General features: G+C 39.9%; 1 long non-coding RNA gene and 1 other non-coding gene across 2 annotated transcripts; one reads left to right on the forward strand and one right to left on the reverse strand.

The window, feature by feature from the left end:
- Positions 1-483: 483 nt before the first annotated feature.
- LOC122180853 lies at positions 484-26837 on the reverse strand. Its single transcript, XR_006179241.1, has 3 exons — positions 26774-26837; positions 8807-8875; positions 484-673 (listed from the first exon to the last, which is right to left on the reverse strand). It is a non-coding gene; the product is annotated as an uncharacterized LOC122180853 (long non-coding RNA).
- Positions 2276-2438, forward strand: LOC122180958. The gene has a single exon (XR_006179268.1). It is a non-coding gene; the product is annotated as a U1 spliceosomal RNA (small nuclear RNA).
- Positions 26838-27775: the final 938 nt, after the last annotated feature.

A 27775-nucleotide genomic window follows, 5' to 3' on the forward strand; every position in this document is an offset into this window, starting at 1 on the left:
AACGTAATAATAGACAATTCTTGTGCTAACACTGCTGTCAGTAAGAGGGAGTTTGTAACTGTTCTTTGAGAGAATGTAAGTGGAGAATAGAATGATTAGCTTTTGGATGTTTCCTTAAAAATGCTACAAAAAGGTAAATTCCAAAATCTACTTACTTGGCATCTGGCAGTGACTCTGCTGCATTATTGTTACTAAATGTATACATGTGCAAAAATAAAATGTGCCCAGAATTATTGCACACCTCCCCATTTCTCTTACCTGCATATTTAAAACAATGCCAAGTGGGCAACACTGCTTGTGTCTGTGCTTTTAGCATCTGGAGAAGGTCTGGGAGCTAGACTGAGGAGGTTGTCCAGTTTGCTTTGTAGGTTATTTAGTAAGTCTCTTTCGAAAAATATTTTTTCTGTCCAAGAAGGAATATAATTTTACAGATGAGATGCATTAGGCTGATTTATTTTCAAGATTCCTTTTTTGTTTGTTGGTTTTAGTTGACTATAACTCCAGTAGCTGAAAGCAGGTGCTGCTTGGAAGATGCTGTACGACTTGGAATTGACTGTATCTGAGGAAGGAAGCTTTTTAGATGCCATTGGCTCTTGCTGCCTCCTTCACATGAATATTATAATGCTCCAGTATTCCACAATGAAAAATATCAATCAAATCTCCTAGATGTGCTCTGTGGGAGAAAATATAAGCAATAAAGTGTGTGCCACTACTGGTTGCATGCATGATGGTGTGCCATAATAACAGAATCTCTTGCTATGGATTAGCTGAATGAACCATTAATTCAACCTTCTGGAAAGAGAATACTTAGTAGTCATACTGAGTATTGTACTGATACTTATCTATGTAAAATAATCCTTTGTCCTTAAAGAAATTCCTATTAATTGTTTACAGCTAACCCAAATTTATTCAAAAAGTTTTTGTGATACAATTTATAAGAATTCTTTTGGATCTCTGGGTGCTTGCCAACTGTTGAATTGTTTATGCGTTTTGTTAAACTTTACTTCTTACTCTAATCATCACTTCATGTATTAACATATTCATGAATGCAAAAGGGAACACGAAGACAAGGAACACATTTAAATATTAATTTGAGTGAATACTTTTCGAAGATTTGATCTGGTGCTATTCAAAATGCAGTGCTTCTGAATCAGGAGCAATAAAGTCACAAGAGAGAGCACTGGAAGTAATCCATGGACATCCTGTTCTTATTAGAAGTGGACTAAAGCATTCTGACAGATTTCAAACCTGCTGAAATATTGTTCATTAATTTTTTTTTCCTTTTACACCAGCATTATTGAGAGCACATCTTACTTATCTGTTTAAGGGTGGCTATGAAAAAGAGGGAAGACAGAAATATATTCGTGAAAAATAGGGTGAGAAAATAAGCAGAGAGTTGACTGTGTGAAGAAAGAAAGAGACACCCTGGGAAAGCAGCAGAGAAAAGGGAAAGAAAAAAAATCCTAATTTTTAAAAATATGACTCTTTAGAACTGAGACCGTGCCAAACCCTGGACTTGGAGGCTGTTCTGTCCTTAATACATTGCACATGATTGTCTGTAGCTAGAAAAACATTTTTTGTGGGTTTTAAAAAATCAAATTACCCTTATATGAAATAAAACAAACTATGAGTTTATATGACAGAGTAAAAAGAAACCAAATTCATTTTGCAAGCCTTTAGAGAGTTTAAAAATCCCTTAGGCTCACAAAAACTCAAACTCCTTAGCGTTCAAATAGTCAAATATTGTAGGAGGTACAATTGACTTAATTCCATTTACTGTAACTAAGTTTTCATCAGACTCTTTCTATTTAGTTAACTGATTCTCCTCTCAAAGCATGTTTGTATTAAGGGCAAGATCCAAAATACCATATGGATACTTCCTGTGCAATCTAGATAGACATTAAGTAAGGAGATTGGTTGTAAAGCCTGCGTAACTTTAAAAGCTATAAGACTGTAGGCAGTTTGGTATCCTTCAGGAATGCCTTTCTGCTCCATATATGAAGTCTAGGCCTCTAGCTTAGCATCTTGACAGACCAACAAGGTCCATTTTCAGATGTAGCGCTGCCTACCTAAGCTTATGACACTCAAACCTGAAATGCCAACTTGTCTTCTACAAAAGTGATACCTATTGATTGGAAGACATAGCTGGGATGTACATGGAGTTATATACTGAAACAAGGTGAGTGAAGCCTCTGATAGCCAATAGGGATATCATGCAATTGAGTGAAGGTAAGAATGGCTGTCCAAGATCGTGACAAGAATTCACCCAGCCCTGCTACTTAACTGGCAGGGAGGTATGTATCATGGTCATGAAGGTGATTTCCAAGGTTGAGCCTCATTCCTTGCACTTCTGGTGACCTGACCACTGCAAATTCTGTGATCTAGGAAACTTCACTGTAAAATTGTAATGTGAGGTACTGTATATGTATGTTCTCTTGAATTAAAACACAATCCCACCTCCAAACTCCCAGTAGTCTTAAGTGGATGGCTAGAGTAAAACACAGTAAAAAGTGATCTAATTGCTGCTTAAATCCGTATCAAATCCATATCAATTTGGGACATCTTTGATGTTCCTTGTAAGGAATTGTACCCATCACATGAAAACTTTATCTTTCAGTTCTGTTTGAATTCTCATTTGGAGCTTCATCTGATATCCCCCACTCTTGAACTGGAAGATTCAGTAAAACGTTGGTGCCAGACTACCTTCTCCATGACATGACTTTACTTCTGCCACATCCCTCCTCAGCCATCCGTTTGCCAGACTGCAGAGTCCTGAACTGTCTGATCGTTTCCTGATATGGAAGTGGTTGCAGACCTCTGAACATATGTCCTTGCTCTTTCCCAGTTTTTCTGTGTTACGTGCCTTCACTGTTGCTCTATAGAATAACGTGTATTCATTTTTCTTAGGATACATTTATAGATATATATGTATATAGGTGAGGATATGTAAGTACTTCTGATGTTTTTCACCTGTTCTCTTATCATGGATGTCTTCTTCCACAGATCTGTTTATTTATGATTGTACCTGGACCAGATTTGGGAATTTGGGTGCCACAGAGTCACAGAATTGTAGGGGTTGGAAAGGACGTCTGGAGATCATGTCCTTCATTGCAGGCCAGTATGTGACCCCTTGACCAGAGTCACACAGTCTCTTTTGCAAACTCATTAAATAATGAGATCAGCAGTCATGCAGTACAGCTCCTCCAAGGCACCCTTACTGCAGCGTGGCTCCAGCCCTACTGCTTTAGGTCATCTCTGAGATGACAGAGCTTGTGGTCTATTTGGAATTGGGTGCTGGTTGTCTATAATTGCTTAGCTGTTATAACACTTTGTTTCTTCTTCCTCTAAGTCAAATAGCATCTGCTGTGATACTTCCTCAAGTGCTTCCTCCTATGGATGTATTGAGTGTGTCCATGTACCAGACAGTGTTAGTAAGCGTGAAGAGTGGCACTGCAGGTGTTAGAGGATACGGGTCACAGAGCAGTTGTGTGCAGACAGTGACCTTGAGCCCCCTACAGACAGGTACCAATCTGTGTTAAAAAAAACAAAAAACTGCTGACAAAAATGTAGGGGAGAGGATATTTCAAGATTCACAGTTTGTGTTTAAGTGTTTAAAGTCTGCTTACATCCAACTTAGATGCCCAGGATCTCGTGAGAAGCTATTTCTTAGCCTCCTTACGCATTAGTATTTCTATCTTACAGAAGTAGTTCCCCTTGTGAGGTGGGTGCATGGACATAGGTAGATGAAACATGCACTGACACTATCTTATTTGGGACTGAGTAAGTCCACAGTTTGACTGAATCTGTAGTAGATGTCACTGAATTGCACAGAAAGTTGCTGATAAGCTATTACATCATCACAGTGGCCTACCACATTCAGCAGTTTCAACCTGGATATGAGGTCAATAATGTCCTCAGTGCCTGACATAGGAGGCAGAGGTTACAGTAAGGATCTGTCTCTACAGTTTCACAAAGATAGTGTTACTGTTATCCTTGCTTAGCACATTGGCTTGGGATACAGAGTGATTTTGCGTTATCTAAGCCATGATCACTCAAAGTCTTCGACTGAGCCAAGAGGTGACATCTGTTCTCCTGCATCCTAGTACAGTAATTGGCCACCAAAGCCCTTTTTGTTCCTTATTCAAATCTTTTGGAAAAATTATAACTGTTCTTATGTTTTCTACTCTTCTCCTAAGAGCAAAACAAATCCTTCGTAGGGAAAAAGGTAGGCAATGATGGTTTGTGGAGCTGGTGAGGATAATCTTTCTTTCAGTGACTTGTTTTTTCCTGTAAGCACCTCCAAATGTTATTTCTCTCTGTGGAGCAGGTTTATAAAATAATGGGTAAGTCATACTAATTATCCTGTGAGCTGTAAGGGCTGTCTGCTTTTCCTTTAGAGAGGAAGTCAGCTTTCACATCCTTGCTAAAATTCATAGCAAGATAGAGAAGGAGCTCATTTTTCACTGCAGTAAAGGAAGAAGGAAAGAACATAGAGGTTTGTGTCTGAATTTGCCTATTTCAATCTGCAAATACAGTGATTTGTAAATAGAGTTTTTGGGTGATATTTTCTCTACAGATGCAGAAAGTTCTGCAACCATGAACTAACATCATGCTGCTCTGTTTGGCTGCTTGAAACGAATATAACTGATGCTGAAAAGTGAAATAAAAGCATCGCTAAATTAGCTGCATAATGTCCAGATCAATGTATCTTTCTATGAGCAAAATAGTGGGTGCTACTCTTCTTTGGGTCATAGCAACTGGTTGATCAATGTCAACAGGTATGTTATAGCTCCAGATTGAGCTATGAAAATGTCAGGGTTAGATTTTGTTATTTGGTACTTCATCATGAAATTCCAACTTGGCTGGATTGCCCACAGGAAATCTTAAACTAGAAATTCAGATATATCTGGGAATAATGTTAGTGAGCAAAGGCGATAATAATAAAAATAATGTGTACTTTCTATAGAGGAATATAAGCCTTTTTCTAAATACAAATCGCTTCTAGTAATATCCATCTCATCCACTTCATTTCTTATGGTCTGTATGAACCTGTTTGTGTTTATGAATACGGAATAAAGAATTCTGCTTTCAAAGCCTTGAAAGCTCTATTACTAGTGAGCTTATGAGGAAAATGGTGCTGATAAACAAACAAACAAACAAACAAATAAATAAATGTATGTTTGACCCATTGCCTCTTTATCACCACTTAAGTGACTAGTGTTAACATCACTGTCCAACTGTATTCATGCACAGGAGCTTTTACTTTGCTTTCCATCACTGAGTAGCTGTGCCTGCATGAAAGCAGTTGCTGTCATGTTAAAAGCATGTGAGATGACCTGCCCAAGTATTCTCTTGGTGATTCTTCTTTTCTGGAGCGTATTCACTAAATGTTCCTTCTAAGTTCCTTTGTTTAGTAATGCATAAGCACTTACATCCTGCTATTGAAATTATTTTTTGCTTACAGTTGAAGTGATGTCATGCATCGTGCACACTAATATAATGTATATTATACATAGGTACTCATGCTTTTTTTAGCCTCTGTTTTATGAGTAGAGAAGAATGAATGAGGACATATGAAGTTATATAATTATTGATGTCTGCCTCAGCACTGTAACCTGTTAATGTCAAAATATAAACCTGCATGATTATTATTGCAAAATAAGGTCGCAAGAGTAGAAATACTCAAAATGCATTGGAATATGAGGAAAAGTATATAATCAAAAGTTATTGTCAGCTATATTAAAGAAAATCGTAGTTGATTTAACTTAATAGTACGTTCATCTCTGAAGTAAGAAATAAGTTAGTTTTGAAGAAATTTAGCTGTAACTATTTTATAGTGCAGAAAAAATTTAAAGCATGAATTGTACAGTTCCTGGGTCAGATTTTTTTGGTATTCTGTTTAGAGCTACCATTTGAATGATTTGTGAGTAACATTCTGCAGAGTATATTTTTCATTCTTCTGCCTGCAAAACAAGAATTGTTTTTATTTATACAAAATAAAGCTTAATCAAAATAGCGTATAACATAGTTCTGAACCAGGTAAGGATGTAATATGTTTTTTGGAAACAATTATCTGTTTATTAGACAATAAGGGTTGTCACGTAGTTTTGTGTTTAAGTATTGTTTTCTCATTTTCCAGAGATGCTTCTTTAAAATGCTGTTGATTCTGTTGACACTGGAGGTTAAATAAATCTGTTGCTCATAAATAGAAACTTATTAAGAGTTATAGTTCCTACCAAAGTTGAAAATAAAGTCTCATTAGATTACAATGCCTGATGTGAGGAATCATTAAGACCATTTAACGATCCTATGAACGACCTACCTTTCATCTGAGAGAACTGGGAAAAGGCAAAGGCAACACAGTTTGTTTTTCTACTGCACCCCATTTGTAGGCAGCAGTACTGCCGACGAATGTGCAGTAAAAAGAAACAAAGTCTGAAAGTTAATACCACAGGCGCCAAACACATGTCTGTGAAAGAGGAATGCAAGCAGACATTTCTACGTGCAGTACATTAATTCCTAATAGGCTCTTTCTATTTAACAAAGGTCAGATTATTGGATGGAACAGAATCCAGTCTCATACTATGTACATTACCTTCCTTAGTGTGTGAAGAGTAACAGCACGGTTGTATTTCCTTGTTATGATTAATAGAATCACAGAATCATAGAATTACTGAGGTTGGAAAAGACCTCTAAGGTCATCTAGCCCAACTGTCCACCTACTGCCAATATTGCCCACTAAACCGTGTCCCTCAGTACTATGACTACTCATACAGAATCATAGAATCAAATATACTTCCACTTGTAACACAGGACAGTTCAGTAGGTCAGACCTATCAGAGCTCACTATGTGGAAATCTGCCTTTTTTTTTTGACAAACAATTCTCTGTGTAAAGTGCTGTGTGCCCCAGAACAACTGAAGGATGAGATGCTGAGAAAGACACGTAGGGAAAGGATGTTGAAAACTGGCATTTTGTTCAGTGCAACACTCCTTCTTCAGACTCCTGCTTCCCTTTTTAATTGCTGATGATGGGATGGGAAACATCAGATTGAAAACTCTAATGTCAGACAGCAGGGCATGACACGAGCTTGCTGCAGTCCCCAGTGAGACCAGGATGGCATTGCCCAAGCCACAGTGCAGAATGGAGCTGTGTTTTTTGGGGCACATTTTCTATCTAAATTTGTGCTCTTAATTTAGATTTTGGACAAATTTGTATGCCTGTTTTTGTATACAAATGACCAATTGTGTAGCTTATGACTGCAGGACTGTAGTTAGTTTTGTCAACATTCCTCTTGGCTTCTAAAGTCATTTTTGTCAACTAAGAACTACAAAGTTTGGTCATGAAGCTAAATTTACACCGGATATGAACTTTACCAAATAGTGCAGTATTATTAGATTAAGGGAAGCAATATTGAAGAAGAATAGTACAGCCTGGAATTTTTTAATGCCTTTGGTACCCAAAAACTCAACAAAAATCAAAATGATTTCTGCATGAATAATTCATTTTTTCTTTTTTTTTTTTTCCCCCAAGAAAAATTGCTCTGTACTGCGTGAATTTGTATTTCAATGATATTTTATGATCAGATTTCTGTACAAATATGTAATTAGTAGGTACAGCTTGTCATTAGCATACTTTGAGCATTATAGATTTCATAGAATTGTGATTATTATTTTCCTTCATGTTGTCCCCCTATCCTCTCCAGAACTTCTTGAGAATCCTAAATGATGATGAGTATAACATTTTTCTGCTCAGGTCATTCTTGAAAACACAATATTTGTTATGATGTAGTGAGAATAAAAGTTGTGAAGAATGTCTAATAAAACTGTGGTTGTACCAGAGCATTTGAGTCTGCTGAGACTTGTTGACTCAAACCATACCACAGCATTGTGTAAATTTTAGGAGAGGAGAAGAAAAGCAGATTCTAGAATTTTTTCTGTTTTCTCACTCCCTCACCACCCCTTTGGGAAAGGGTGAAATTTCTTCTAAAGGTGCAGGGTGTGAAATCTCCAGATGCTCAGAAAGACGTATTTTGGTGTTACATAATGAAATCTGATGTGTGGAAATGCCCTTCGAAGGCTACTTCCTTTCTTTGAGCAACACATGCTGTCATCAGCTATTTTTGATTATCCTGTGAATTATGGTCCTGTCAAGGCAATGGCTCTGGTTACAAATGCTCCTTCATGCGTAGCAACAGACGTAATCGTGAGCATAACTTGGCCACTTGCAGTTGCATACGATGCTACCTGTGACACTTGTTGGCATGGTCCTTGATGAAAAGCTGGGTCAAGACTATGTTTGTAATGTTTCTGTTGCTCAAAGACAACATAGTAACTCCTAAAACACACAGATTGGAAATGTGAGAAAAGCAAAATGACAGATGTTCAATCAACAATAAAAAATTTCTGTTCTTGTTTCTTGGCTACCACATACGTACATGTGGAGAAAGAGTGCACAAGTCTTTTAGGGTGGCAATTCATTCCACTGTTGTGATGCGACTGCAGAAAAATAATTGCTCTAGTCAGTAAAAAAGTGAAAAGCTTAAACATAGGAACAGCAGATTTGAAATCCAGTCCCTGATTTCCACCTTCAAATGAAACTACACAGTACACAATGTTTATATTTCTTTAGTAGTACAATGAGTAGGATAAGTTACTATGCTTACTTCCATGCTCCTTTAGCAATCTAAACAGTTTAATTCCTTGCTGTTCACACTTTTGTAAGAGTTACTATATTTTACTTTTACCCTTAGGCTATGCATTAACCTATTTTCTCTCTCAACATATAATAATCTCTACCTCCTTTACCTGCATTGTTGCTCTTTGCTGAATTCCTTCCAATCTGCAGATGTCATTCCAGTATTGAGGTATCCAGATCTGTACACAGAGTCATACAAGACAGATCAATGTATCCTACTTCTGTACCAACACTATTGACTTATAAATTTTTAAGCTTATAAATATCTTGACATTCAGTATCAACTCAGTCTTTTCTACTAAGGCTGCTCTTTCTCAAAGGTTTAGAGTTATTATTCCCCATATATGTATTTTGTTTCTAAACTGAATCTCACTCGATTTTTTTTCCACTGGTAATTTTTTTTATCTTATGGTTTCATTTATGAACACTGGTTCAGTTTCGATCTTTTATCTGGCATCTCATCACTAGAAAAGCGGCCTCCTTTGATGAAGTCAGTAGCTAACTCTAGACTTAACACCATTTCCAAGGAGAAATTCAGTGCTGCTACTCCTTACTTCCATGTTTTAAATTAGAAAACTAGCTTCAGCATAGCTTCATACTGACTTGTGGGACAGTCACAAACCACGTGCAAATTCAGCGTCTAACTTTGTACTGCTTTCTATATCAAACCATGGCAAGGACCAGTATGCAACTCAGAAAAGAAGATGGAAAAAGAACTGCTCCCAACTCTGCATAGTCTCCTGTTTCAGCAGCCAGAGGTGACAGACCCAGGCAGCAGTCAGAGCCCCCACATGCAGACTGATCGTGTCCTTCTGAGATGATGGAAAACAACCCCCAAAAAACCCACGTAGGTCACATGCTGGCAGTTGTGCCTGCACCACCTTTGCCAAAGCACCACCAATCCCCCTGCAATAGTGCAGGTGTTTACTGGCAAGGGGAAAGCCACAGGCACAGGAGACGTCTCTCCTTGGAGTCACAGCTGCACAGTGAAACACACCCCCACAAGATGCAAGCAGGGCCACCAACCTCCAAATGCAAACCTCCTTCCTTTGATTTAGTGCTTGCCTCACATTCTCTTGTACGCAACAAACAAGTTATTTACTCTAGTAGCTGGAAGGGGAGAAAGTGGATTTGTGTTTTCCTAGGTGTTTTGGTAGTACTTTGTTATTATGGTTGAGTGGGTTTTATGCTACCTAAACAACCAGAAATATTCCAAAATAACCTGGTTAACCAAGTAATTTAGTTAGCTCTTCAGTGAAAGTTTAATTTAACTCCCCCTCTCTGAGCAAAGCTTTTTTTTCTACAAATTAAATGACCCCATTCAGTTCCTTGGTTGATATTTCAGGACAGCTCTAATCTTGAAGCCCACAAGGAAGCATGGAACATTTGGTTGTAGGGCTTATTGCCCCCCCCTCTGTGCTGCCTGCTCTGTGACCACCGGGATCCTTCCCAGGGCGCTAAAAGCATCGGGGATGCAGCCTTGCGTCGTCTCCCAGGCATGCCCCTACCTGGGAGAGGAGAGAGTGAGCTTACGTTTTTCTTGGATGATCAGACTTAAGGGCAGAGCAGCCACTCATATCTGAAGAACTGTTTTCCTGCATTCTGGATTCTGATTTTGTTGTGAGGAATAAGGATGATGCAACTGCTCAGAAATGTTGAAGCAAAAGAACAGTCTTTAAAAATAATTGCTTCCTCCCTTTGTAAAGTGGCTACTCTAAGCCTTGCGAATAGTTGTAATTAATCCTTAATACAAGTTACAGTATCTGTGTTACATTGTTATGTTTACTTAGATGTAAAATGCCTTATTCTTTACAAGGTAATGACATAAATCTACTTTAGTCTCCATGACAGGCATGGGCAGCTCTAAACCAAAACATTAGGGGGAGTGTTAAAAAGCTAGCAAAATGCCAATATGTTAATTAATTAATCATAGGCATGTTTCAAAGCATTCTTTACACATCAGGTGGGGCTCCTGGGCTATTATGAAATGCCAAACTTCCCTCAGGGCTTTGAGGATTGCACTTCTGAATTCCTCAGAAGTTCAGGGAAGTAAAAGGGTATGTTTTTGGTATGAGTCACTGAAGTGAGGTTGGAGATAAAGATTTCTTATTTTGTTTTATATTATGAGGGAGCAGTAACCAACTAGCATCTCAGGAAGGAACAAGGTGGAAAGCAAATATGAAGTTTTACAAACCTATGAGCCTATTGTTCTAAACTCACTTTTAATTTAGAACTGATTTCATTTTTCTTGACTCAACTTCAAGTTCAACCCCCTGGTACATATCAGCCAACCTTCTCTCAAGTTCTGGGGAGAAACTTATTGCTTGTGCCATCTTCTCATGTAATGGGTAAGTGAACATACGTGCTTTTTGCTGCTGAGTACCAAATATCCTTGTTTTCTCCCAGCTTTTGGCTGTGGGTCTGGGAAGTACTTGCATGGTATCAATACACACAACTCCACAACTCCAGTGCCTCAAATAATTTCATTCAATTTCAATCAAACTCTGGACTGAGCATGAAATATCATGAGATTTGAAGAAAGAAAATATCTAGCAGAATTTATGGTAATTTGCTTTATTTGTTTTTTTTAATCCATAGGTGCCAACATGACAGCTGGGAGGCATCCTTGGAAAGGTTCAGTCAGATAGCTGGATGGGCTGGAGTGTGTCAGGAGCCCAAAAAGAGCTCTCAGCATGTTGATAGTATAAAGTAGGACTGTCTGAAAACGGAGATGTCTGTGTGCACAGATAGCAGCCTGTGCTGTCACCCACTGTCTCATCGCAGCTTCTTGGCCCAGAGAAAATAGGTGGTGAATTGTGGGACACCTGCTCTGCCTAGAACTTTCACTTTAACTGGCAGGAAGAGTAAGTGTAATGGAATTTTTTAAAGGGTTGGGCAACTCTGTTTACATCTGACTCACGTTGCATGTAGATTCATGAAATCTAAAGCGATTCCTGGACTAGATACAGAAGAGAAGTGCCTCACATGTCAGGACAAAGCTAGCACTGTGCGGCATGTTAGTGCTGACGGAAGGTCACTCAGTTTTGAGTTTTTTCTAATTAGCATTCTCACTTAGTATCTCATGCTTTACCTGCGGCAAAGTTGTGTAACACCCTGGGAATGCTTGTCTGCTTTCTCAGCGAAGGTGCAGAGAAGAGACAGTGTTCAGAGAACCCCTCCTAAGTCCTGCACAATTCAACCTGGAATATGTTCAGGCAGGACTTTGGGATTGCATCCAGTACTGTGGAGATATCACCGATGAAGCTAGAAGATATCCACATTGTTGGATATGATTCAAAGAATTTTCAGTCCACTGGAGAAATGAGAAGAGCAGAAAAAGCTTTTCTTCATTTGGAACCTTCACAAAAGCTCATTCTAAGATGAGTTCAGTGTGCAGTTAAATTGCTTTGTGAAAGATGCCTTGTTTCTCAAGAAAACAGAGCTTCAGCAGAACTTTAAATATTTTGGTTGAATTCTTCTAGTTTGTTCTAAGACTTTGGTTGATGTTTTAAAAATATGTCATCAGGAAAGGAGAAAAGCTCAGATGAATGTTGGTGAGAAACAAGAGCAGCCTTTCACCTGGATTTGTTCTGCAATAATCATGGGAATACAAGCATGAACTCAAACAAATATGGAAAGGGAGTGGCTTACTCAAAGCCTTATAAATAAAGTACAAAGTTATCACAATGGGATCTTTAAACTTGGTAGAATGTTTGGTAACCAGGAAAGATTTGGCAAGGATCTTTTATTTACATTCTCCTGGATTCAGCTGTTTTAGCTATTTGCTTCTTGCTTTCAGCTAAAATGAAAGCGCACAGGAGAACTCTTTTACGGATTTAAAATAGGTATTACTGTGCATTCTTGTGTGTGGTAGGAGAATATCTTGGATTAAAACGTTAAACAAATATTCTAATAAAGGAATTTACTTTTTTTTTCCTGTTAAGGCGATCGTGAAATAAGTGTGCCCCAAACACAGCTGTGACACAACTGAAGAAGTGTAAAGGGAAGGCATTAAAATAGCTGCAAGTCTTGACTTTTAATAATGTTTTGTATTTAGTTTTTGTAGAGCTGCACTGCCAAGTGGCCCGTGATTTACAGAGCTGTCATGAACTTGAATACAGAGGAACAGCTTGTTTTGAAAGAAGCTGCAGAACAAAACTTGTTTTTTTGTTACTGGAAAGATGTGTGCTTTCTTTCAGTATCAGCAGGCAATTAGAGTTTCTATGGGCCTGGTGTTAACAGAGTTATAACAGCATGAAACTCGAATAATACAGTGATGAATGAGCCTGCAGATTTGGGATGTGAGGGGGAAATCATGTGCTCTGGAACAGAAAGATGTTTGGTAGAGAGAAGGATGCTGCCACTATATATGGTCACTCCTTTGTTCATGTTCGTTCAGGAAGAGCCACACCTTGGACGCTTGATGGTTGACACCGCAGGGTGATAACCGGCTGTCACTTCGCTGTACATGTGGGAAGAGAGCTGTAATGCAATACAGCAATTTGGACATGCCCGTTTGCCTGTTGCAGCTTGTGTTATTGTTGTCTCATGCTTGCGATCACAAATACGAACCGAATTTCTGTACCTCTGTCCACTGGTGTGCATGGAGTGGGGTTTCTCGGAAACCATACCTAGATAATTCTGAAAAGATTTGTTTCTGCAGCGTAACTACATATTTACAGGAGCTACTCCAGAAGTAATGCCTCCTGTTTTATAATGTTGGCCCACAGCGTCAGAGGCAGACAGTGCTGGTGTGGCAGTAGAGGCTGAGTCTTCCCACCAGTAGTCTGTTACATGTTGTTGCTGTGCAACTGATGGCAGCAGAAGGGCACTCTGACCTGATGATGTCTGACATGGAAGCGCGTATGAACCAAAGGTGTGGAATTGAATTCCTCTGTACAGAAAATATTGCACCCACTGCCGTTCATTGACCCTTGCTGAAAGGTTATGGAAACCAAACAGTGGATGTGAGCACAGTGAGGTGGTGTGATGCATTTCAGCAATGGTGACAGTGACATGAAAGATAAGGCATGTTCCAGATAGTCATGCACAGCTGTCACACCACAAAATGAAGAATGTCTCAATCACCTCATCCATGCAGATTGGCTAGTGGTGATGACTATGTTGAAAATAGTGCTTGGTAGCTGAGAATTTTCTCTATCAAACAGAGTTATTGTGCTCTCTTTATCTTTTAGTTACCATGGAAATGAATAGCAGACATCACTTTCGGAGCAACCTTCTTATATTAGTAAATAGCCTACTTTTATGTCTACATCACATCTTTTGTTAAATCAGTATGTTTTCTTTCCATTGATAAAGAGAGGGTGTCACAAGCTTCCTGAAAACTAATGGAAAATACCCATTGATATAAAGGGAAGTAATGTGATTAACCCACTGTCTCTAATCATAGAGGAAGAAGCAGATAGACAAATGAATAAGGTGGGAAAAGGGCTACATCTGTTTCAGGAAATGAATTATTATATAATAGTTGACTCATAAAACTCAATTAATTAGTTAGATATTACATAGATATCTACATTGCATTTGAAAAGTGGCTTTTCAAGAGCTGCTGCCATTTTGTTCTCTCAAACATTTTCCTGTGCTTGATTATTTGAGCATGGCAGACACACTGGGTTCCGCATGTCCCACGAGGAACCTGCTGGTTGCTTCTGAGCTGGGGTTTTGCTCTTTACCTGGGCCATGAATGTTGCACTGATGTTGCCTCCAAAAACAGCCTGTATTCCTTCACCTGTTATACTTCCCACACTGATGCAAGATGAAAGCATGGAGGAGCAGAAAGCTCATCTCCTGTTTTTACGCTCCTGCTTTACCACTTGCTCTTGGTCTTACAGAAACCAAGCAGTGGTACTGAACCACTAAAATGAAGCCTGACTCCATTTCTCCAGCCTTCAGCTAAGGGCGACAGTAGAGTAACACCTGGAATTAGTAAGTTTCTGCCCTGGAGATTGAAGATCAGAAAATCTGAGTTTAAAAAGATGGGTGAAGCATTCCAACAAAACTTGATTAGGTGGTGACAACCCTGCAGAAAGCAGCATAAGAAGGTAGACTACTTCTCTGGATAATATTTCAAGTTCCTGACGAGACATAGAAACAGCTCAGTGATTTTCTCCTGCCTGAGTGGGTATTTTGTGAGAAATGCAACAACTGTATGTCTTCCAACTTGGATCAGAGCCTGTATCCAGAGCACTTCACAAACATAGCTGTTCAAGGCTGACTCAGTCCTACTTGCCTACTATAGTATGTAGGTCACTCTGAAAGTAATGTTTCCTATCTTTTTCCATGGAAACTACAACAGATACAAAGAACACTGTCTGATAGAGCAAATTCTCAGCTACAGAATACTATTTTTCAACATAGTTACCATGGTTAGCTATTCCTTTTTTTCTAGTGATGAACAAGAGCCTACACGCTGTGCTTGTAAAAATCTGCAGCAGAGGAGACCCACTGTTGCTGTCACCACTGCTGAAATACACCACCCACAGCTCCACTTTGCTCACATCCACTGTTTGGTGTCCATAAGCATGGCCTGCCTGTCAGTCCTGGTTGAGAAGAGGTTACTGAAATCTGTCTTTCCCCTGGTCTCAGTTGTATGATGTGACTGATTGATTCAATTAAGATACTGTTGCTTCTGAATTGATCATATAGCTCGATATAGCCTGCATAAATTCTTCTTTTATGCCCATATGTTTTCTATAACCTCTTCCTGGTTCAGAATTTCACCAGAGCAATTTTTACCCAATATCACATCTCCCAGGGTATCCCCACTTAGCATTTTAGTTTGGATCGGGAGCACTTTTTGCAGTAAACATTCCCATGCAAGTTCTGGAGCACGCAACTTGACTGAATTCCTTTTGCACAAAGCATTAATCCTGTTGAGTTCCTCAGGAACACACCTAATGTACCACAGGGTCAGATTAGAGCTTATCCAAAGTAAACCTTGAAATGCACATGGTGTAGTTTCTGGGTCCTTAAGCAGCAGCTCCCTTGCTACAAGTCTGGGGCACAAAGCATACAAGGAGAAATCTCTCCCCCTTGTTGTGTCCTTTCCTACTTTCAGCAGCTCTATTCTGATCATTTCAGACTGCTCCTTCCTTTCTCCAAACCTTCCTTCAAAATGGAACTTCTTCACATTTCGCATTCACTGTGCTTTCCTTTCTCAAACAGGCTAGCTCTGAATGTAAGGAAAACATCAAGCAGACCACAGAGTGGCCAAGAAGCCACAGGCCAGGTGTCTGCATTATCTGGCTGGAATTAATAACCTGGACAAAGGTGAGGGCTGGGTTCTTCAGAGTTTTTCTGTCTCCTGTTCTCATTCCTCACCAGCCATGAGATTCACTATCTCAGCTGGGTGGATGTTTTTATAATTGGCCCCCCCCCCCCCCCCCCCGATATGTGTATTTTGTTAAATTTAAAAGAGCTGATTTAAAGATGGGTTATAGCACTCTAGGCTGAGATCTCTATTAGCCAATATACACACGGGAGGGTGTGTATGTGATTTTCACTGTCCCACATCACCAAAGTGCACATGTTTTACTGAGGGAAAAGCAGCTAATCCAGTCATCTTGAAGATGCTTATAACTCGATTTCTGCTCCTGAAAATGCTGGGGCTTTTTCATCCTTGTGCCTGGGAGTGATACAGATATATAAATATTACCTACACACATGTTTTGTGACATTCAGGGAGCAAGGTGCTTAGCTAGTTAAGGGAGGATATGCACATAGAAGAAGAATGACAAAACTTGGCTGCATGAAGCCCTCTCTTGGTCCTTCTCCTCCTCCTCCCCTAAATCTTCTCTCCAAAAGTGCATTCAATGATTTCCAAACTGACTAACATGCTCTAGGGATTGTGACTATGTGAGATTTCTATACTTCCCAAGCTCTGGAGGCAATTATTATTTGGCCTCATCCTTCAAAGTTTGCTAGCTAGCTGGGTACAGTGCTCTTATAGCTGCATGCCTCTGGAATATTCCTTACATAACTCCCAAGTTATGAAAATACAGTCTTTAATTTTTACAGGCAATGAAATTGTTTGATCTATTGTTTCCTGTTAAATACACCATCCCAAATCCCATCTCATGGGAACTGAAGCCAGTCAGTAACTGAGATGAGGGTTTAGCCCATTCTCTTTTGGCAAAATCAAGATATTTCACATCCTTTGAAAGTGCATTTGTTTAAGGACAAATTCTTGTACAGTTTGTTGGCCACTACTTGTGAATTAAAATCAGAAGTGCATTAGATTTTCTGATTCAAACTTGTTCAGTGAATGAACTTATCAAACAGAAAGAAATATCTGTTTTTCCTCTGCTCACTGATGCTGCCTTTTGATGCTGTGCCCATTGTGCTACAGTGCATCTGGAAAATAGCCCATGATTTTTCTCAGGGCGGAAAATAGTTATGGCTGCACAATAAGGTTTTAGATTGAAACTGATCAAAAGATTACCAGCTTCATTTTCAAATCGAGTCCAAACAATAACAGAATCTATCAAGCTACTGTGCTTTTTTTTATGGCTTCTTGGGAACATGCCCGAAATTCTGCCATCCTTAGGTATGTTTCCAACACCGGTGTCTGAACAGATGTGTGGCAGCCTGAGAAAGCACAAAACAAAGTGTAAAATGAAACAGACCTAGCAGTGAAGTACTTTGTAATGAATGGCATTACTGGATACAGTTCTGCCTATATGTTGCCCTAAATAAAACAATACATAGAGTGAGGGTGAGCAGGAGTACTTGTACATCCTTTAAGCATAAGTTGTATCATTTCCAGGTAGCTGCATTCATGGTGGATAATCAACCAACAACTTTTTCTTATAACATGTGATTAGACAGTGGCGCTCGCTGCCAATGTATGTTTTAGAAAATAATAGATGTCACGATGGAGCAACTCGTGAATATTCAGATAGACAGCTGCCATATATCAGTATCCTGAGAGACTGTAGAAATCAGTGTTGGAAAAACCACAGGCTCTGAAGTGATCTGTGGTTTTTAATGGTTAGGATAACTTCAATGGTAAGCAGAGACTAAACCAACCTATTGCAGGGAAGCTTATGGATCTTTTTTCCTTAACGTGGTAGTGGTACTACTTGGGAATAATGAACTACCTAGACTAGAGAGCTGGTTGTATATTGACAAACCCACTGTTTTTCTTTTATCTTTCTTTCCTGGTTGTCTACAAAACTGTGTCATTTCATTTCTGCTGAGAGGACGGTTTTGTGACTGTTCCATAATTTAGCAGCGTAGTTTCTGAGGGACGTAGTTATATGAAGATTTCATCTCTTCAGGAGGCAAAAAATTCAGGACTGACTTTCATCTCTCAGGCTTTCTTACTGTCTGTACAAAGCTACAACTAAACCACACGCAATATGGCTTTGATTAAAGCCTCTTGAAACATATACTATCTGTTCTAGAAGGAATTTGGTTTCTTATCCCTTATTTCCATAATGTAATATTTACAGACTTGGAACAGTTTTAAAATAAGATATCTATACTGCCTAATGTCAGTAACTGACTGATGCTGAAGCCATTCCACTTATGGAATGCTTGGGAAGTCAGTGGACCAAAGTATCCCAGTGTCCTCTTTTTCCATGGTGCTGTGGCAGCAGGAGCATGCTTTTCATCTGCTGTGGCTTCTCTTTCTCCCCTGCAGCAGGAGGGAAGATGAAAGAGTTCACAGAAACTAGGAGTCACATTATGTGTCCCTGGGTGGCCAAAGTCACCACTTTCATTGTGTGACTGTCACACAGCATGTGTGGGCACAGGTGGGAGTTTCTCTACATGGTGTGACATCTGGCAGGAGGGAACGGGCAACCACACAGTTCTCTCCTCCGCTCCTTCTGTGCCTTACTTACACTTCTGGGAATTGGGCTTCCAGATAAAATGCTGGAAACAAATGTTTTCCATGTGGGACTGCGTACCACCTGTGTTGATGTGGGGAGACTGACTCGGTCTGAGTGTTGTAGTAACCTAGATTTGCCCAGAGTTCTTGAAGGAGAGTGTCACCAAGGTGGAAGTTGTCTGCAGTATCCTGGAAGCTGATAGTTATAGAAGTCTTCTTACAAAAAGCATAAAAAAACTAAAGTGACAGTGACAGTTGACTGTGACACAGAATGCATTGAAGATCTGGAATGAGCTGTATCACTGTGAGGGCTTTGGAAGGGGCTGAAATCAAGGGATAGGGTATGTCTGGGTGTGGGCTGGATAAAACAGTGTGTAGGCAGTGCAGCTGGGATACCACAAGAGCAAGCAGAGACCACTGCAGAAAGCCAAGAGTGGTCAAATGAGTCTTAGTAGTGAGGCCGTGAGAGGAGGAAAAAAAAAAAGAAAAACAAAAAGAAAACAGTTCATGCTTTTTTGGGTGAAGTGCTGGCTGGTGAATAAAAGGCTTGGAATAAAGAGCAAAGAAATTCCTTCTTTCTGTTTGATGATTGTGTTAACAGAAATACAACTTAATGCCCATTTTCAGTAAATAAACAGGTTTTCTACCCTGTTTATACACAATTCAATCTCCAGTTTCCTCAACAAAAACAATCTAAGCATTAGCTAAAGACTCTGGCCCAAAGGAGTAATAGCGTTCTCTAATGAGAATAAATAGAGGGTAGGCAGTGCTCTTTCAACCTGTGCTTTGAAGAGTGAGCTGAGTGCAGCCTTTCAGAAAGGTACAGGTACGCAAATATTTACCTATTAGGACTCTATTCACCATCAGCTTAGCCCTGTTGTATATAGCATTTCTTTGCTTTTTCAGGTATTTGTAATTGGACACGTGAACTACCTTCACTGCTACAGTGACTGGGATGGCCAGGCACCCATAGAGTCATAACACGCAATGGTGTATGTTGGAAGGGACCTCAAGGATCATTTAGTTTCACCTGCCATACCTTGGACAGGATTGCCCACCACTAAATCAGGCACTAGATCAGGTTGTCCAGGGTCCCATACAACCTGGCTTTAATCACCTCCAGGGATGGTGTGTCCACAGCTTATTTAGGCAGCTTGTCACCACCCTCACCAGGTCCCCATTGGCCTTGAAAATCTGCAAACCCCTGTGCATGGCCCACTGTCCCAGGAGAGCCCTAGACTGCACTTTTCATCAATAGAAAGCTCCCAGGAGTGAGATGGGTCCTGGGAGCCTGTGGTGATGCTCATGGAGCCTCATTACAGCAATTGCTGGATAGAAAGTGTCATCTTGTGTAAATGTCTAATCACAGAGCTACTTCTCTGTACTGTAATTAAGACACAAAGGTATTAAGAAATAACTGCCACTTCCACATTGTTCCTGTCAGAAACTTTGACTGTGGTAATCCATTTTTATTGGGATTAATCTACTTTAATCTTGGGCTTGCACTTTCATAAGATTAACTGAAATGGTGTGCTTTTTAACAGGTCTGGGCTCATGGTCTGGGATAAAAGTGCAAAGCAGGAACTAATCTCCGACCCAGACTGCTCTGAAGGAACTAGCCACGTCCTTCTGGAGGACCGATTTCCTCATGGTGGCTGGCAAGTCCTCAGCACAAACACACCACGGATGAAAAATGGGGTCAGGCTTTGTGCTATGTCCTCCTTTTTATTTTGCTTAAGCATGCAGGGCTGTGGGCAGGGTGGATTGGGACTGGTGCCTCTCCCGGGAGGGTCAGGTAGGCTGGCGGATGGCCGGGAGGCTGGGGCTGAACACCACCACTGACAAAGGCCCTATTAATCTGGGCAGGGAGGTGGGGGAATATGATAGCTGCCTCTCGAAGCCAGGGAATCTGTAAAGTAAACCACTGGGCAGCGCGGACGTGGAGGTGAGGAATGTGAAGCTGGAGTCCAGCTATTTAAGAGCAGCACCCATCCAATGCTGTGTGAGACGGCGTTGGCTTGCAGAAGCAGAGTAGCTGGTTATAAAGTATAGTGTTGAAGGGATGAATTACTTGTTGGAATAAATAACTTAAACTCTAGTCAAATCAAATGATCTCTGCCTGCTTATGTTGGGGAAAGCAGGCAACATCAGCATCTCCATCCCAGGTCCAGGGCAGTCTCTGCGATCTGCTTATGGAGGCATGTGGCAAAATGGCAGCTGAGCCCCAGCCAGTGCTGTGCTCCTTTCTACTTGTGGTCACATCCTAGATGCTTTCTTGGCCTGTTCCACTCCAGGATGAGGTTTAGGAAGGACAGAATCACAACTGCTCTCACTGAGAGCTGTGGGCCTGCTTTCTCCCTGTGTTTTGCTTTGGCCCTTGTTTCTGGCCTTTCTATGCTGAGCATGCTTATCTATTTGTTTCTTGTGCTTTTCTTCTGAGAGCTGAGACCTGACAGTTTACAAGTATCAGTGCTGATCTATGGGGAATTTACAGGTGAGGGAAGCATGGTTTCAAACCTGCCCATGCTGCTCCAGCAGGGATGGCCTGGGCCTGGCTGAACATTCAGTGCCATGTCTAACCAGCCTTGTGTCCAGGCTCTGTGGATATCTTCATGCAAGACACTAGGAACATTCTGTATATAGCAATAGTCTGTGCTGAAAAATCTGCTGATTAGAAAAAAGGCTAAACTCCCCAAAGAGCTTTACTTGCACCTTCCTGCTGAGCAGGCAATGGGTTTAGGCTCCTCACCCTCTTCACTTGGGTTTCTCTAGTAGACTAGATGCTAGCAAAACAGTTCAGACCAGCTAAAAATAGGAACTAGTGCACTTCAGCTGTGGATAGTGAGAAACAAATGAAAATTAAGCTCAAATTGGTAAGTCAGTCTTCCCATTGCTTCCTATGTTGTGTTATCTCACCCTCAGAAATCTTACAATGCCAAGTGTCAAGGAATGTTGCATTTGAGAAAAGAACCAATTCCTTTTGATACAAAACAAACCGTTGAGCAAATGAGAAAAGCATATGGTAGGCAAAACCTGTTTGAAACCGAGTCTTCCCATCTGACAAATTTTGTGTAACATCATCTTTGTTTACACTTTGCAACATCACTAAGAGGAGTGCCCTGAACAGAGACTTGAATGTTTACTATCACAGTGAAGGAACAAACAAAGAAAATGGAGTGAGATCTGTTTTAAAAGGAAAAGGCCAGATTAATATGAAGACAGCTATGCTGTTGTCTAAACAGTGGTTTTAAACTTGATTTAGCTTGTAACAAGATGTAATAGCACCCACCACAACTTATGTCTAATACTTTCCCTCAGGCTGAAATGAAGGAATAGTTTGTTCTTCTAACTTGTTCCAAGTACAAAAATTTGTGCTGCCTTTTATTGTTTGAAAAATGTCACCAGAAGTTGATGGTGTTATCTCATAAGATGCATTGTTACCTTGTGCTGTGTCCCTGAAGAACATGCAGACCTCATGGCCAACTGTGCATTAAACTAAGGGGATGAGGAATATGGCAATAATAACATAACATGCATGACTTCTGATAACTTCATTTAGTTTAAATTACTTATCTGCTTGCATTTCGTGAACCTACATTCTGATTGAAATAGAGCAATAAGCTCTAACATTTCAGTCGTAATATTCCTGCAACATCTCTGTAGCAGCAGTATTTTGAGGAATGTGAAAAATACTCATAACTCTGCCACCAAGTTCTGGATCTATTTTCCATGTTTAAAAATGGTAATGGAACTAACTAAATATTTGTAACAAATGAAGAGTATTTATTTATGGAGTCATCATATCCATTCTTTTACAAATTAGAATGACTTAATTTATACTGGTGTCCTTGAAAAGATGTTTACACACATTTCAAAAATCACCTGAGTTTTTACTTCAGATAATTATTCCCAAAATAATGTCTTGCTGTTATCTGCCATTAACTCTTTGCTATTCTTTCTGTTCCTGAGTTTGATTCTGCCTGAACTTTACAGCCAATACTCTGGCTTTGATTACTTGAATTCTATTATCTGGAAGCAGTCAAAATTAATCATTTGCAAATTAACTGTAGGCTAAGATTGTGTTCTTCTCCTAATCACTGGGATTTAAAAACAATTGAATAAGCTTGTCACCTTTTCACGAATGTCTGAAAAAATGCAAGTGGAGGAAAGGATGTTTGTAATCCGGAGCATCTCGTTCCTCAATAGACTTTTTCATTTTGGAGATTGATGGTATTATCTACCAGCAAGAACTGTTTCTTTCAGTTGTGTACTGTGTGTATTGCTGTATCCTCACATATGTGTAAGCATTACTTCATTTTCAGTGAAGCCTAAAATCGTTCGTCCACATTTCCTGTAAAGAGGCTTTCTTGAGAAGCACTTAGTAATTCTGCATTACTGGAAGAGAATCTGTCTTTCCATGTGTCTTGTGTGTTTTCTTCTTGCCTGTAGCTTGCTGGGCTAGGAATGAAAGCTGAAGTCTGACTCTGACCTAAGTCACGTCTGTTTACAGTAGAGCCCAGATTTAGAGAGTGAAATCCCTCCTTTCCCTCCTCTAAATGTAAATCAGTGCTGAGATATGTGATGACAGTCCTGATGAAGTGTCTGAAAGCCCGTCTTCTTGTGAAACAACATGTACACTTAAGCAGAATGATTTCTAGTTTCCTTCTAATATAGGAAATCTATTTATTATGTAATTTTCAAATCCTTTTCTAAAGATAGACTTGCTTGAGAAAAATGCTTACAGCACCAGAGACTGAAATTCCCAGTAAAGAACTACTATTTTGCTTCTGTTATTTTGCCCATCAGCTTCTGATGGGGCCCCTAAGGATCAATTGATAGAGCTTTTCTCCAAACGGATTCAAGGCCTCCAGCTTTGTCCATTTTACTGATGTTTCCTCTGCCACTTCCTTTCCACCCCAATTTATCTGAGTCTCCACAGAAAAGTGAACTGCAATCAGCCAGTTTGACTCCCAGTGAATGTTTGCTGCTGATGACTTTTTTGTTCTGTCCTCAGTAGGACTGTACGGAAACCAGTAAACTAGAGATGAAATGGCTCAGATTATGTTTGTAATCTCCTGTGCCATCTGATCTCCATTTAGGAATTTAGATTTAATTGTTGTTGTGTAGGCTGGTAGATATTTATCTAAGATGTGGAATAGACAGTCATTAATATTGTTTTGGATCATGTATTTCATTTTTTGCACTCTTCTGTCCAGAACATAGGATGCACATCAAATGCTAGTAGATCTGACTTCCACTGAAGTCAATAGCAGCGAGGGCAAGGCGTGCCTCTAATGTAGCATTTTATTATTCCAAAGAAGTAATTGTTATTGCATGCTCCGTTTTGCCAAGCATTTTTAATAACTTATTAAAAAAAACCCAAAAAACAAAAAACAAATGCCTTGTTTAGAAATGCTTGTAATGCTTGTATCAAAGCTGTATCACAAATTGAAATGCAATGTTGCTTTTTAGAGCGTCATCCTTGCTGGCACTCTTTGTTCCCAAACACTTAAATGTTTTAAAACAGAGGATATCAACGTGTCGCAATAATATGTACTCTCTTTAGAAGTATAAGCCTAAGAGATGAGGGCAAAGGGGGAAATGTTATGTGTGTACATTCTTTTGAAGAAGGGCACTATGCTGTGAGAAAACTACTGTACTTGCTGTCTTCATTCAGCTGGAGAAGAATCACTGATCTGTTGTGTCAAAATGAAGTGCTTTTCTACTCAACTGTTCTTACTCCTTAGCGTTGCTGCCTGGGAAACTGAATATGAGATGGACAGACTATCTGGCCAAAAGGATGTCAATTAAAAATGTACTGCTGTGTTTACAGTTGTATGAGACCAGCCAGTAGATCACTTGATAGCACAGAAACTGGAAAATGATATTTCAGCGCTGTGGAAAATCCCACTGTCCAAAATTCAGATCTTTTGCAAAGAAGAGAATTTTCTTCAGCAGATTTGACTGAATTTTTGACATTCCTGTATTATCTCATTCTGCTGGAGGAATGTAAACAGTGCTCATCTAACAGCATAGCTGTTGCAGCTGGATGGCCTATGGACTGAGATTTTTTTTTTGTAAAAGAAGACGTGTCTTGAACTTACTGCTTGCAAACTGGCCGTTCTAAACAATAACATTTCCACAGAAATTAGTGAAGTATGACAGACATTTGCTTTGTGCTGTCCCATTGGTCTGTCTGCTGTGATTTGCAGAGGAATTAATTCCAGGCTAACTTTGTAATTAGATTTGAGCCTGACTTCCAGCTCCACTGAAGTGATAGATAATGATAACACTAATTAATACTGAGCAAATATCACAAAATCACACAGAATCACAGAATTGTAGGAGTTGGAAGGGACCTCTAGAGATCATTGAGTCCGACCCCTCTGCAAAGCAGACTCTCTATAGCTGGTGGCACAGATGGGTGTCCAGGCTGGTCTTGAGTATCTCCAGGGGAGACTCCACAACCTCCTCGGGCAGCCTGTTCCAGTGTCCCGTTACTCTCACTGTGAAAGCTAATACTAAAATCTCCCTTTTGCCAGCTTATAAAGATGGAAAATCTTGCCCTGTAATGATTAGAAAACATTCACTTTTCCTTGTTGGTATTGTCTACAACAGTAAAATTAATTGCAATCCTGCTCTATGCTGCATCACCGAGTGTCTTAACAGCTGTAAACTTCATACTGGAAACTGTAGTTGTTAACCACCCTTCTGTCTGTTTTCTGTCCCTCCATCTGAGCTGCCCTCAGCCATTCTTTCCCACTGATTTCTTTTCAGAATGTTATGACTGTGCTGAAGGCCAAAGTTTGTGTAGATACCTGAACTCAGCTTTAAAATCTAGCTCTGGAAAACAGTCTAGAGCAGTGGAGTCTGCTGTTCATCACTGCTTTAGCTTCTGACATTTATTGTATTAACCAGGATAAGGCACAGGAATGTGTACTCGGGACTTGGAGTGCTGGAGTGCTGTCCTCTTTGTCATTACTCTTGCTCTGAATGTTATATTTCTCCTTTTTGTAACCAATGCATCATCTACAAAGTGAGAATTATCTCCAGTTTGCTTTGTCCAGCAGCCAAGTTTTCAAGGTAGGAGGCGACAGGTGAGAGTGCTGGGTTCGTACCTGACAAGAGTGGGGAAGGTGGCTGTGTTTCAGGCTTAAGACAAGCACCCTGGCTCAACACAACCTACAGCACAGTTTTGGAGGTGCTCATAAAATGCATAACAGCCTGAGCCTCTGGTGAGAACTTGGACACCCCACAGCCCAGGCAGCTGGGTGGAGAGCTGATGGCTCACTTGCTTGAACTTGCATACCCAAATTTCTCCTAAATTGCTCTAAGTACCAATTTATGTATTCATTCAGATTAGGTACTTTCTCTTTGCCTCAATCTCCACCCAGAAAACAATAATAATAACAATTGCTGCCTCTCCAGAATGTGTAATGAATATTCAAAGTCTTGAAAAACACCCATCTATGATGGCAGTGGGTGTTATTATGTACTGAGCACCATTAAGCTACCTGGTCACTGCATCTCCTGACCCAATAGAGGCAGACTGAAGGAACTGTTATTTTATCACCTTCTCTAGATGAATCTTTGTACTGGAAATTTGCAGAAGGGCACTTTTTCTTCATGCTTCTCCATCTTTGTTTTCTCTCTCCCACACAAGTAATTTGAGCCTCTCCGCAAATTTTGCCCTGTGCACCAAGAGTAGAGAAAATTCTTTCTTTTTTTATACTCACTGTCATTTTTAAATGAAGTTGGATTTTGAAATTCTGTTGACAAGGAGCCTTGCATAAAAGTAGAACTTCATTTCTTTGTCAAAAGGTAAAATGCCTGTGTGTAGATGTACCTCTCCATGCAAGAATGAAGGTTATTGCTGCATATGCATTTAACACTTATTGTATAAAATCCTATCAGTCCTGTATTTGTAGGTTAAAGGGTCTGTATAGAAAGCCTTTTTTAAAAAGCATAATCCAGATGTATATTTCATTAACAAAATGACTAATCTTACTAAATGTTATAGTGAAAGTGCTGACGGAACTTAGTCTCTAATCTGTGAATGCAGCATTATAATTTTACAAGAGTAGCTGTTCTTAATAAACATCAAAGTGAATGTAATTATTATGTGACTTTAGCCCTTTTTTCCCACGATACCATAGTTAATCTTGACAACAACTAGCATTATGCGCAGTGTTTTAACTCCCATGATGATAAAGTTTAAAAATACCTTGGGTTCAGATTGTTCCGCTCTGCCATTATCCTCCTTTTGTTGCCTCAGTGGGTGACCTTCGCCCTTTTGGCTTGGATGTGTTGGACAGTATTGGAGGCTTTTTTGCGTGTGTTCTGGGAGATGGAGCCAGGACAGAGGACAGCATGAAAAGCCCCGTTCTCTTGTGGAAGAGTATCTCCATTTTGAAAATAGGCTTGGACTACGTTTGTATCTGGAGGTTCCCTTCATATTTTACTGAAACTCGCTGATTTCAAAATCAAAGCAAAAACAGAGCAGTTGTAAGATTTGGAGAAATTTCAAAAAATTGAATATTTAGAGCAGTGAAGGGTGCTCTGTTGTAGTTGGAGATGAATGCAGAGGTGGTCCTAAAGATGGACAAGGCCAGGGCTTGGCTGCACACCCTGCAAGGTGGTAAGCAGGCTGGGCTTTGGGGAAGGGATTATGCTTTGGTCTAAATACTCTCAAATGAGATTGTGGTAATTACTCAGGAAGGGGAAAGAATTTAACTTAAGAGTTCCACAGTACAAAATGTAAGGCACAAGGGTCTGTTTCAGAGGGTTTAAGCCCAAATCTGAAATATTTATTTGAGAAATTCTTCTAAAATAATGACAGCTACATTGTGTACAGTAATTTCAGCACATCTGCTGACCTTTGCAGTCTTTCCTTCTGTGTTCTTTTTCACCTAAACTTTGACTTCCTGAGCTGATTTGAGGAGGTCGTGTTCTGATAAAGCTCATTACAACGTGAGCCCTGTTAACTCTTATTCTAGAGAAAGGAAAATACAGAGCCAAGTCATGAATTTCATGGAATAAATACTCATTGTTGTCTCTGGACAAATGGAAATGTAGTAATAGTAGCAGTACTGTTGTTGCAGTTACTGGCATCTTTATTTCATTTTCTGCCTTAATGGGCAGATATGTTTGCTTTTTGTGCAAACAAACGTGCATTCAAGATCCCTGACTGGAAACAAATGAACACACATTATACTGGTATTTCTTT

Source organism: Lagopus leucura, unplaced genomic scaffold, assembly GCF_019238085.1.
Source record: "Lagopus leucura isolate 7727_CA_CO unplaced genomic scaffold, USGS_WTPT01 Super-Scaffold_100008, whole genome shotgun sequence".
Lineage (NCBI taxonomy): Eukaryota > Metazoa > Chordata > Aves > Galliformes > Phasianidae > Lagopus > Lagopus leucura.